The 9,970-nt window shown below is 43.9% G+C and overlaps 1 pseudogene across 1 annotated transcript; it reads right to left on the reverse strand.

Moving 5' to 3' along the window:
- Positions 1–675: 675 nt before the first annotated feature.
- LOC108286791 lies at positions 676–7,500 on the reverse strand (annotated as a pseudogene). The gene is made up of 2 exons (XR_001818071.2): positions 7,440–7,500; positions 676–1,530 (listed from the first exon to the last, which is right to left on the reverse strand). The product of XR_001818071.2 is annotated as a 40S ribosomal protein S4-like (transcript).
- Positions 7,501–9,970: the final 2,470 nt, after the last annotated feature.

Raw genomic sequence — 9,970 nt, forward strand, 5'->3', positions numbered from 1 at the left:
TTAGATATGCTAATTACCCTGATTTGATCATTACACAGTGTATTTATGTATCAGAACATCACATTTTACTCCATAAATACCTGTAATTATTATGTGTAAAAAAATTTTATTAAAAATAAGATAATATTGGCTGAGTAGATTTAAAAACATTACCCAATGATAGGCCGTCTATAAAAAACTCAATTCAAACATAATGATATAGCTAAGTAAAAAGTAAAAGCATTGAAAAAGATATATCATGTAAGTATTATATTTCAAAAAGGAAGAATGGCTATATGAATATCAAAGTAGACTTCAGAGCAAGGAAATTATCATTCATGGAGAGGAACTTTACATGATGATAATAGATCAAGATCAATCCACCAACAAGAGAGAGCAAACCTAAGTGTGTATGCACCAAAAACAGATCTTCCAAAACCATGAAGCAAAAACTGATAAAGCCAAGGGAAGAAACTGACAAATCTACTATTATAGTTGGAGACTTTAACACTCTTCTCTCATTAATTGATAGAACTGCTAGACAGAAAATCCACAAGGAGCCAGCTCATGCCTATAATCCCAGCACTTTGGGAGGCCAATGCAGGAGAGCCACTTGAGTTTGAGAACAGCCTGGGAAACTTAGTAAGACACTGTCTCTACCAAAAAAAAAAAAAAAAATTGTTTTATTTTCTTTTTGGCTATCAATCATGCCACATTATTTTTAATTATGTACAAAGATCTAATATGTCACCCAGGGACCATTTCACCCACTGCTCTGTTTGGCTGCCAATCTCTTGTCTCTCTCTTTAGCAATGGTGAGGCAGATACCCTTTCCTCGAGGAAGAGAAAACCATGGTTTATTGCCCTTGCAAATAACAAAAATGTTGGAAAGTCGAGTGGCAAAGCTGTTGCCATTGGCATCTTTGACGTGAATCACGTCAAAAGATCCAGGGTGCCTCTCTCTGTTGGTAATCACACCAATTCTTCCCAGGTTAGCACCCCCAGTCACCATACACAGGTTACCAGTGTTGAACTTGATGAAATCAGTAATGTTGCCAGTCTCCAAATCGATCTAAATGGTGTCATTCACCTTGATGAGGGGATCAGGGTAGCAGATGGTGTGAGCATTATGAGTCACCAGATGAGGGATTCCTTTGGTGCCCACAAAGATTTTTCTCACTTTTCACAACTTGTACTTGGTCTTCTCATGTGTAATATGATGTACAGCAAAGTGACCCTTGTTGTTATAGATCAGACAGAAATTCTCTCCCATCTTGTCAATGCTGATGACATCCATGAATCCAGCAGGGTAGGTTATATCAGTTCAGACCTTGCCATTGATCTTAATGAAATGCTGCATGCAAATCTTCTTGACTTCCTCTCCTGTCAGGGCATACTTAAGTATGTTCCTTAGGAAAATGATGAGAGGAAGACAGTCTCTCAACTTGTGGGGACTGGTGGATGGACAAGGAACAAACAGTCAGTTTATCCAGCATCTAATGCTTGGAGCTGCTACCTGCTTCAGATGCCTGTTGGGACCATGAGCAATGGCTGCATTAGGCACAGAAAGAGAAAAAAATAATAATTTAAAAATTAGCCAGGCATGGTAGCACAAGCCTGTACTCCTAGCTACTCAGGAGGTTAAGGCAGGAGGATTACTTGAGCCCAGGAGTTTGAGGTTGCAATAAGCTATGACTGCACCATTGCACTCCAAAAAAAAAAAGAAAGAAAATCATAAGGATATAGAAAAATTGAACAGCCTCTTTAACCAACAGGATCTAAAGAACAAACAACCCAAGAATGGCAGAATACATGTGCTTTTCAAGTGCCTATGGAGCATTCACTAAGATTAACCATATCCTGGATTGTAAACCAACCTCAACAAATGTTAAAAATAATAATAATAAAATTAGAAATCCCTAATCACTGCCCTCTTTTCCAAGCTGTGACTCTTACCCAGATGTTCTCCATACATAAGCTTTCAACAGGGGAGAATGATAGAAATTACTCGAGAACCACCATTCCAGGTCACTGAGGCACATGAGCTTCTACTAAAGAAATAATTTCCAGTAAAAGGATACACATTCCCACTAGTCCGGGCTTAATGAGTACTCTAACTTGGAGAAAAGCTATTATTTCCAGAGCTTCCTCCAGCCTTCTTCCTCCACCCAGAAGTGATGCTGTGAGAAGTGCAATTACTTATAAATCAGTAGTGCCTCAAGCACTTTACAAAAGAGGCCCCACAGGTAAGCTCCACTAAGTGTAAATAATAACACTAATAACACCTCTCTCATCTTGTCTTTGTCTCTGGGCCTGGGAGGATCAAAGCCATCTGAGAGGTACAGCTTCAAAGGCATCTGCATCCCAGATCCAGGAATGGGCGCACTCCAACAGGCCCCTACACCCTCAGCTTCCACAGTTCACAACTGTTAAAGGCGCCGAGGCATTTACGGTGATTGATAGAGTCTTTCTGAATATGGTATCTCTTTTACAAAATTAATGGCACTATTTCCAATAGCAGTGTCAGCGAAGAAACCCATTTTCCATCCCATTGTTTGATTTTGTGCCATCCCCATAAGTGCCTTAATGGAATGCTTGTATGAGTTAAGTTGACTGCCAACAGATTTGCTTTGAACATCGTTTATGTTTCAAGGCAGCCCCGGAAATAATCGAAGACTATGGGAGATGTGGAATTAGGGAGCAGTGGGAAAGCAGGGTGACAGTGCCATCTCAGGATTTGGTGGGCTTCATTATTCAGTGGCCAGGAGTAGGAGGGAGTCTGGGGCCTGAGGGGAGGGTTGCCCTGATGGGCTGGACTGGCCGTGGAGTTGCTGACTGAGCCAGGAACTAGATGCCTGCAGAAGCATGGTTCAGGGTTAGACCTGCAGGGAGATGGATCCTCCAAGAGAGTGTCTAAAACCATCCTCATAGGGTTAACAAGAATTTATATGCCAGGTTTGGGGTAGAAATATAGTTATAATTAAGCATTAATTAGGCTACACTCTGGCCTACTTCCTTATAACTGAGTAATGCAGCACTAGATACTGACTTTAAATCCCCATTTTCCCATAGATAGGACTTCTGATGTTAGAATCATAGCTTTTGTTTAAGAATTGCTCAAGATATTCTTAATATCCTGAATTCCATCAGGAAAGGCTGATGCCAACCAGTTTAAAGACCCCATGAGGAACCAAATCAGCATGAGAATGCAGTTTCTCCATCTCCCTGTCCAATGACTTCCCTCTGCACTCTTCCACCAACCAACAATCCCCATACATCAGCCCATTCCAAAGCCCTTAAAATCCCTAGTCCCAAATTCCTTAAGTTGGTGGATTGGAGGTTTCCTCCCACCTCCTCATTTAGCTGTCCTGTGATTATTAGATATTTTCTCTGCAGCAATCCTCGTTGCCTTGGTATATTGACTTGCCAGGCATTGGGCAAATAATCCTGTTACATATCCACTGAGCCACATGTGGAAGCCTCGGCCAGTGCCAGTCAGTATCAAGGAATTTGGTTGATTAGTTGTGGTAAGGGGGAGGAAATCGTCAGGATGTGGAAACTGCCTTCTTTGGTGAGTCATCTCCTGTGGGGTCCTTAAGACCAGCTGGCATCAGTAGTTTCATTGGTATGTAGAACCTGAAAGAGTATCTCAAATGGAAAACTTAATGTTTTATAATGTTCAAGTTGTTATCTATAGAGCAGCTAAGGGGAAGGATCATCTCATAATAGGGTCTATATAGTTCTGAGTTGATAGGCCCCAAACAGCTCTGAGGAAGCGGAGCAGAGAGCAAGCAGACCTCATGGTTACTGCTGAGTGTGCTGCAAGCTTGGTTCATCTTCGTTTCTCCCCCTTCCTTCTTCCCTGATTAATTTTATAAAGTCTATATGGATGGTTTCACCACACAGATGTTCCCATCCCTCCTCTGCTGTCATCTCTCTAGGCTGGGACCCCAATGTGCGTGGGCTCAGCATTGGCCAGATAATGAGAATGGTGGTCTGCTCCCACCTGCTCCCATCTCTGTAGAGACTTTTCTATAGCAATTAACCCCTCTCTCTCCTGTACCCTTGACTCTCCCCATAATCCAACTCCTAGCCAGCATTCAACCATCTCCCCCATCTTAAAAACAAATGTTCGGCCGGGCACAATGGCTCACACCTGTAATCCCAGCGCTTTGGGAGGCTAAGGTGGGAGGATCACCTGATGTCAGGAGTTCGAGACAAGCCTGACCAACATGGAGAAATCCTGTCTCTACTAAAAATACAAAAATTAGCTGAGCATGGTGGTACATGCCTGTAATCCCAGCTACTTGGGAGGCTGAGGCAGGAGAATCATTTGAACCTGGGAGGCAGATGTTTAGTGAGCCAAGATCGCACCACTGCATTCCAGTCTGGGCAACAAGAGTGAAACTCTGTCTCAAACAAAAAAAAAAGCAAATGTGTTCTTGATTCCCAGTCCAGAGGCGGCCCCTTCTCCTCCACAAATAACTAAACTTACTTAAGAGTGTCCTGCATCCAGCCTGCATTCCCTCATCTCCCAGCACAGCTGCACCTGTGGAAAGCCACCTGCAGCCTTCGTGTTCCACTGCACCTTCTGCGGCCCTGTCCAAAGACCATCTGATTGGCACCCAACAGTGGGCATACCCCAGGACTGATCACCCTCCTTCCTGAAACTTCCTCTGCTGGGTTCATTGCTGCCAAGTTTTGTGTTCCTCCTGCGTCTCTGGTTTCTGCCTCGGACACTTGGCTGATTTCCCCCTCTTCGAATGGACCTCGGTCCTGCTCTCTTTCCTTTTGCTCCTTAGCAAAACTTTCTCTCTGGGTTCCAAGTGTTACCCATGTGCTGAGAACTACTGGGCTTAAATTTCCAGTCCTGAGTTGTGAACACATCCTCCCAACTGCCCGCCCCGCATCTCCTGCTGGAAAATGGCACTTCTTTCCATGTGAGTGTGAACGTGCACGCCTGCCTTCCCTCACTCCTGCGCCCAAACCCTCAGCAACCCCTGCACCTTCTACCTCTGAAATCTCCTCTACCAGCTGCTTCTCCTCACATCCACTGCCACTACTCAAGTCCAGAGCGCTGGTATCTCTCCCTCGACCTCCAGCAGCCTTCCAGCTTCCATTCCTGCCTTCTCCAAACCTCGCACAGCCCTTGAGCCACCATGGTCATCATGTCTCTTTCTTGACAAAGGCGTCAGTGGATTTCCATTGGCTTTCATTGAGAGCTCTGTCCCAAACATGACCTCCAAGGTCTGGCATCTGCTGCCATGAGCCCCCTTTCTTGTTGTTCTCATGTCCTTCACCCCTTAGTCACTGTGTCCAGCCACACAGACCTCCTTTCAATTCCCTGAAACCATGGAGGTCTTTCTCCAGGTCAGGACAGTGCTCTCTCTGTTCCCTCTGCTTGGAGCAGCCTCCCTCCCATTCTCTTTCCAGCTCACACTGACTCCTCTCTAGGTCACTGCCATAAATACCCCTTCCCAGGGAGGCCTTCCCTCTACCCAGCATGCATCTCGCCTTCCACTGTGATCTCTTGTCACGCCTCAGCTTCTCCTTCTCAGCATGTATTACATTTTGCATTGTGGAATGTTCATTTGTGTGAATTGTTGTTTACTATCTATTTCTTCCACTTAACAAAAACCAAAGGGCAGGGGTGATCCTATCTGTTTTCATCATGACTACAACCTCCCAGCTTTTAGAATAGAAATAGGCACAGAGTAGGCATTCAATACATTTTTTTGAATGAGCACTAAACATTCTGCAGTAACAGATAAACACATAGACATACAGATGCTTATTAAACATGAATATGATTCCCTGTTGTAGCGGTTGGTGTCCCACCTAATCTCTTTCACTGTTCTGTAGTCCCCATCCTCCCAGCTGCTGTGTGAATTGGCTGCAAATGTCTCACAGCTGCCCTGCTTCTTTGGGGAGCTCCCCTCAGCAGAGGAGGGCTGGCTGACTGATAACCCTCAGCCCCATGGATGGCAGGCCTACCCCTTGCCTCCAGGTAGGGTCAGCAGGACAGGGAAGGGGAAGGCAACCCTGCAGTGCTGTTTATGCTCCAGAGCTTACCATCAGTCGGCTGAGGCTAGATGTGCCTGAGCCCTCTTCTTCCTGTAGCACTTTCCCTCTTCTGCTCCCCTAACCAGTATTTCTTGAGTTTTCCCTCTGTAAGCCACTTGAACAAGAAACTCTGAAGCTGAGCACCGTGGCTCATGCTGGTAATTCCAGCACTTTGGGAAGCGGAGGTGGGTGGATTGTTTAAGCCCAAGAGTTGGAGACCAGCCTGGGCAACATAGTGAGACCCTTGTTTCTACAAAAATATTTAAAAATTAACCGGGCATAGTGACATGTGCCTGTAGTCCCAGCTACTCTACGGAGGTTGAGATGGAGGGATCACTTAAGTCCAGAAAGTCAAGGCTGCAGTGAGCCATGATCCTGCCACTGTACTTCACCCTGCAACAGAGTGAGACTCTCTTAAAAGAGAGAGAGGAGACACAGGGAGAGAAAGAAAAGAAAGAAAAAGAAAGAAAGAAAGAAAGAAAGAAAGAAAGAAAGAAAGAGAGAAAGAGAGAGAGAAAGAGAGAAAGAGAGAAAGAGAGAAAGAGAGAAAGAGAGAAAGAAGAAAGAAAGAAAGAAAGAAAGAAAGAAAGAAAGAAAGAAAGAAAGAAAGAGAGAGAGAGAAAGAAAGAAAATCCAATAAAAAACACTTATAACAGGGAAGAAAACACGTGTGGCATCAGGGATGAGAAGGAGGAATTAAATGAAACAAAATGAGAGAAAAATCTTGTACCAGTGCATGCCCCTAAAAATTGAGGTGAATGAATTAAATCTCTGCATCTTCTATCCCTCCCTAAAATTATTGAATTAATGAATGGGAGAAGAGAAAGAAGGAGTGGAAGAGAGGAGAGCAGAGTGGAAGACAGCAGAAGATTTCTCTTTTAGTGCCCCTGGGAGGTCATGATGTGTCCCATGAGGCCAGAAGGGATCTGCTGTTCCCCAATCCCTTAATGGAATCTCAGCCACTTCTAAAGGAGGAAAAATGAACATTAGTTCCCTAAGCCTCCTTTGCCTTGGAACCAACCAGCATGCACTGTGTTCTACAACATAATCCTTTGTTAATCGCTAGCTAGGGCACTAGGTAAAGCAGTTTTTCAAATCCTGGCCCCTTGAGCTCATGCCATTTGAGATAAACAAATATGTTGCCATGATGACACAGTGACAGATTAATTACTAAATCCTCCAGGAGTAAAGCTGTTTTAATGGTGTAACCTTAGTGGATAGGAGCTTGTGCGGGGTGGGGAGCTGCAGTGATCCACAGCCCTCTCAGCACAAAGTCGGGGCCAGCAGATCTGGGGCTGGAGGGAGGTGGAGCAGCCACAACCCTTACCTTACACCAACATTTCCTGGAGCCCTGAGCTTCCTGAGTCTGTCCTGCCTCTAGAAATGGAATCTCTAACGCCAAAGCTTGTCCCTGAAAAATACCTGCATCACCCTTTTATCCATGCTTTTGCCGGTCATTATGTAGCCTGCATTTCTGCATAATTAATGAGCTAATCCTCACAGCCACTCCCCAGTTCCCCCACCACTAAGCTCTTCTTAGCTAGAAAATCCTCTGAAGCTATTGGCTAGTAGGGCTCTGCCCAACAACAGTAATAGTGTCAGGTATGTGATTCCTCAAAGGAAGAGAGGAGGAAAATATTCTGGGGCAAACACAATGGATGCGGATCTCATCAGGGAACCCAAGGTAGAATCTAGCCCACATTTTTAAGTTAACAAGATTATAAAGTTATGTAATTCTCACAAATAAGTTTGTTCCTTATAATCCACAACAGACTTTTACAAATTCAGGTCGGTTCTTTTGTCCAGGCTGGAGTAAAGTGGCATGATCTCACTGCAACCTCCACCCTCTGGGTTCAAGTGATTCTCCTGCCTCAGTCCCCCACGTAGCTGGGATTACAGGTGTGCGCCACCATGCCTGGATGATTTTTGTATTTTTAGTAGAGACAGGGTTTCAGCATGTTGGCCAGGCTGGTCTTGAATTCCTGACCTCAGGTGATCCACCTGCCTCAGCCTCCCAAAGTGCTAGGATTACAGGCATGAGCCATCGTGCCTGGCCTCAGGCGGGTTCTTGTATGAGCCTTGGTGGCTCCCATTTCTCCCAAATGATGAGCTGAGATGAAGACAAATATGTCTTTGAGTGGTTATGGAGCTGAAATATTCACAATAAGTTTGCAATAATAACTGAAGTGACTGTAACTGAAGTGAGTGGAAACAGAGTTTTCCAAAAAGCCACAATTTCAGATAAACCCAACTCTAAGCGAGGAAAGAAATAAGACATTAAAGAGATATTATGAAGCTTTGGAAAGGCATTTCAAAAGTTTTTGAGCCCATCTAACAACCATCTCTGTGTTTTTTGTCTCCTTTTTCTAATATTTAAATGTAATTTTGATGTCTGCCAGATTAAATTATCCATTGACCAATTTATGCCATTAAGCTTAAATGCTATAATTATCCTTAATAAGTATAACTACCAACCTGTTTTTGCTTAATGGTTATAAAGTTTTATGCCTTTTAATAATCCTCCTACAGGTTTGAAGTTCGTTTTTTTCAGATAGCTAAAATTCTGCTCTGCATAAAGTGTCAAACCAGATCAGAGTCTTGCTTTGTTCACCAGAACAATATGAGCTTGAAAATGTAGGGCTGGAAGAAAAAACACACCAGAAAATGATGTTCTTTCAAGAAAACTGGCAACCAAAAAAATCCTACACAAATTTTGCAAAAAGAAGGCTAATCTCCTAGAATATGTTTTTCTCTACAAATGCAGTTCAAGTCCAATAAAAAAAGAGCTTTTTCCAGTTTTACGTTTATATAAAATGGTCCCTCTTTTTATTCCATGTGCTTCATAATCTTCTTTCCTAGGGATATTTAGAGCTGGATTTTTGTAGACGATACCCTGTTCTCTGTATGTCACAGCATGCGTTTTTTGTTTTTGTTTTGTTTTGTTTTAGGAGCCAGGGTCTGGCCAGGCGTGGTGACTCATGCCTGTAATCCTAGCACTTTGGGAGTCCAAAGTGGGTGGATTGCTTAAGCTCAGGAGTTCCAGACCAGCCTGGACAACACGGCGAAACCCCTATCTCTACTAAAAATACAAAAATTAGCCAGGCGTGGTAGTACATGCCTCCTAGCTACTCTGGTGGCTGAGACAGAAGAATTGCTTGAACCCAGGAGGCGGAGGCTGCAGTGAGCTGAGATGACACCACTGCAATCCAGCCTGGGCAACAAAGTGAGACTCTGTCTCAAAAAAAAAAAAAAGATTGGAGTCTGGCTCTGTCACCCAGGCCAGAGTGCAGTAATGCAATCATAGCTCACAGCAGCCTCAAACTCCTGGGCTCAAGCAATCATCCCGCCTCAGCCTCTCATGTAGCTTGGATTACAGGCATGAGCCATCTCACTCAGCACACAACATGTACTTTTAATTCCACATTTCACATCTCTCCACCCTGGGTTATTTATTTATTTATTTATTTATTTGCTTTGGTTCTATCTATAGAGGTATCTCATTTTCAAATAAGTGTTGTATTCAGGAACTTCTTTTTATGAGTAGATTTTTCTTCCCCATTTATTTATTTTATTGCATTTTAGGTTTTGGGGTACATGTGAAGAACATGCAAGATTGTTGCATAGGTGCACACGTGGCAGTGTGATTTGCTGCCTTCCTCCCCATCATCTACATCTGGAATATCTTCCCTTACTATCTCTCCCCAACTCCCCACCACCCACCGTCCCTCCCCTATTTCCCCCCAACTGACCCCAGTACGTAGTGCTCCCCTCCCTGTGTCCATGTGTTCTCATTGTTCAACACCTGCCTATGAGTGAGAACATGTAGTGTTTGATCTGCTCTTCTGTCAGTTTGCTGAGAATGATGGTTTCCAGGTTCATCCATGTCCCTACAAAGGACACAAACTCATCGTTTTTGATGGCTGCATAA

This window comes from Cebus imitator, unplaced genomic scaffold (assembly GCF_001604975.1).
Source record: "Cebus imitator isolate Cc_AM_T3 unplaced genomic scaffold, Cebus_imitator-1.0 Scaffold328, whole genome shotgun sequence".
In the NCBI taxonomy this organism is placed as follows: domain Eukaryota; kingdom Metazoa; phylum Chordata; class Mammalia; order Primates; family Cebidae; genus Cebus; species Cebus imitator.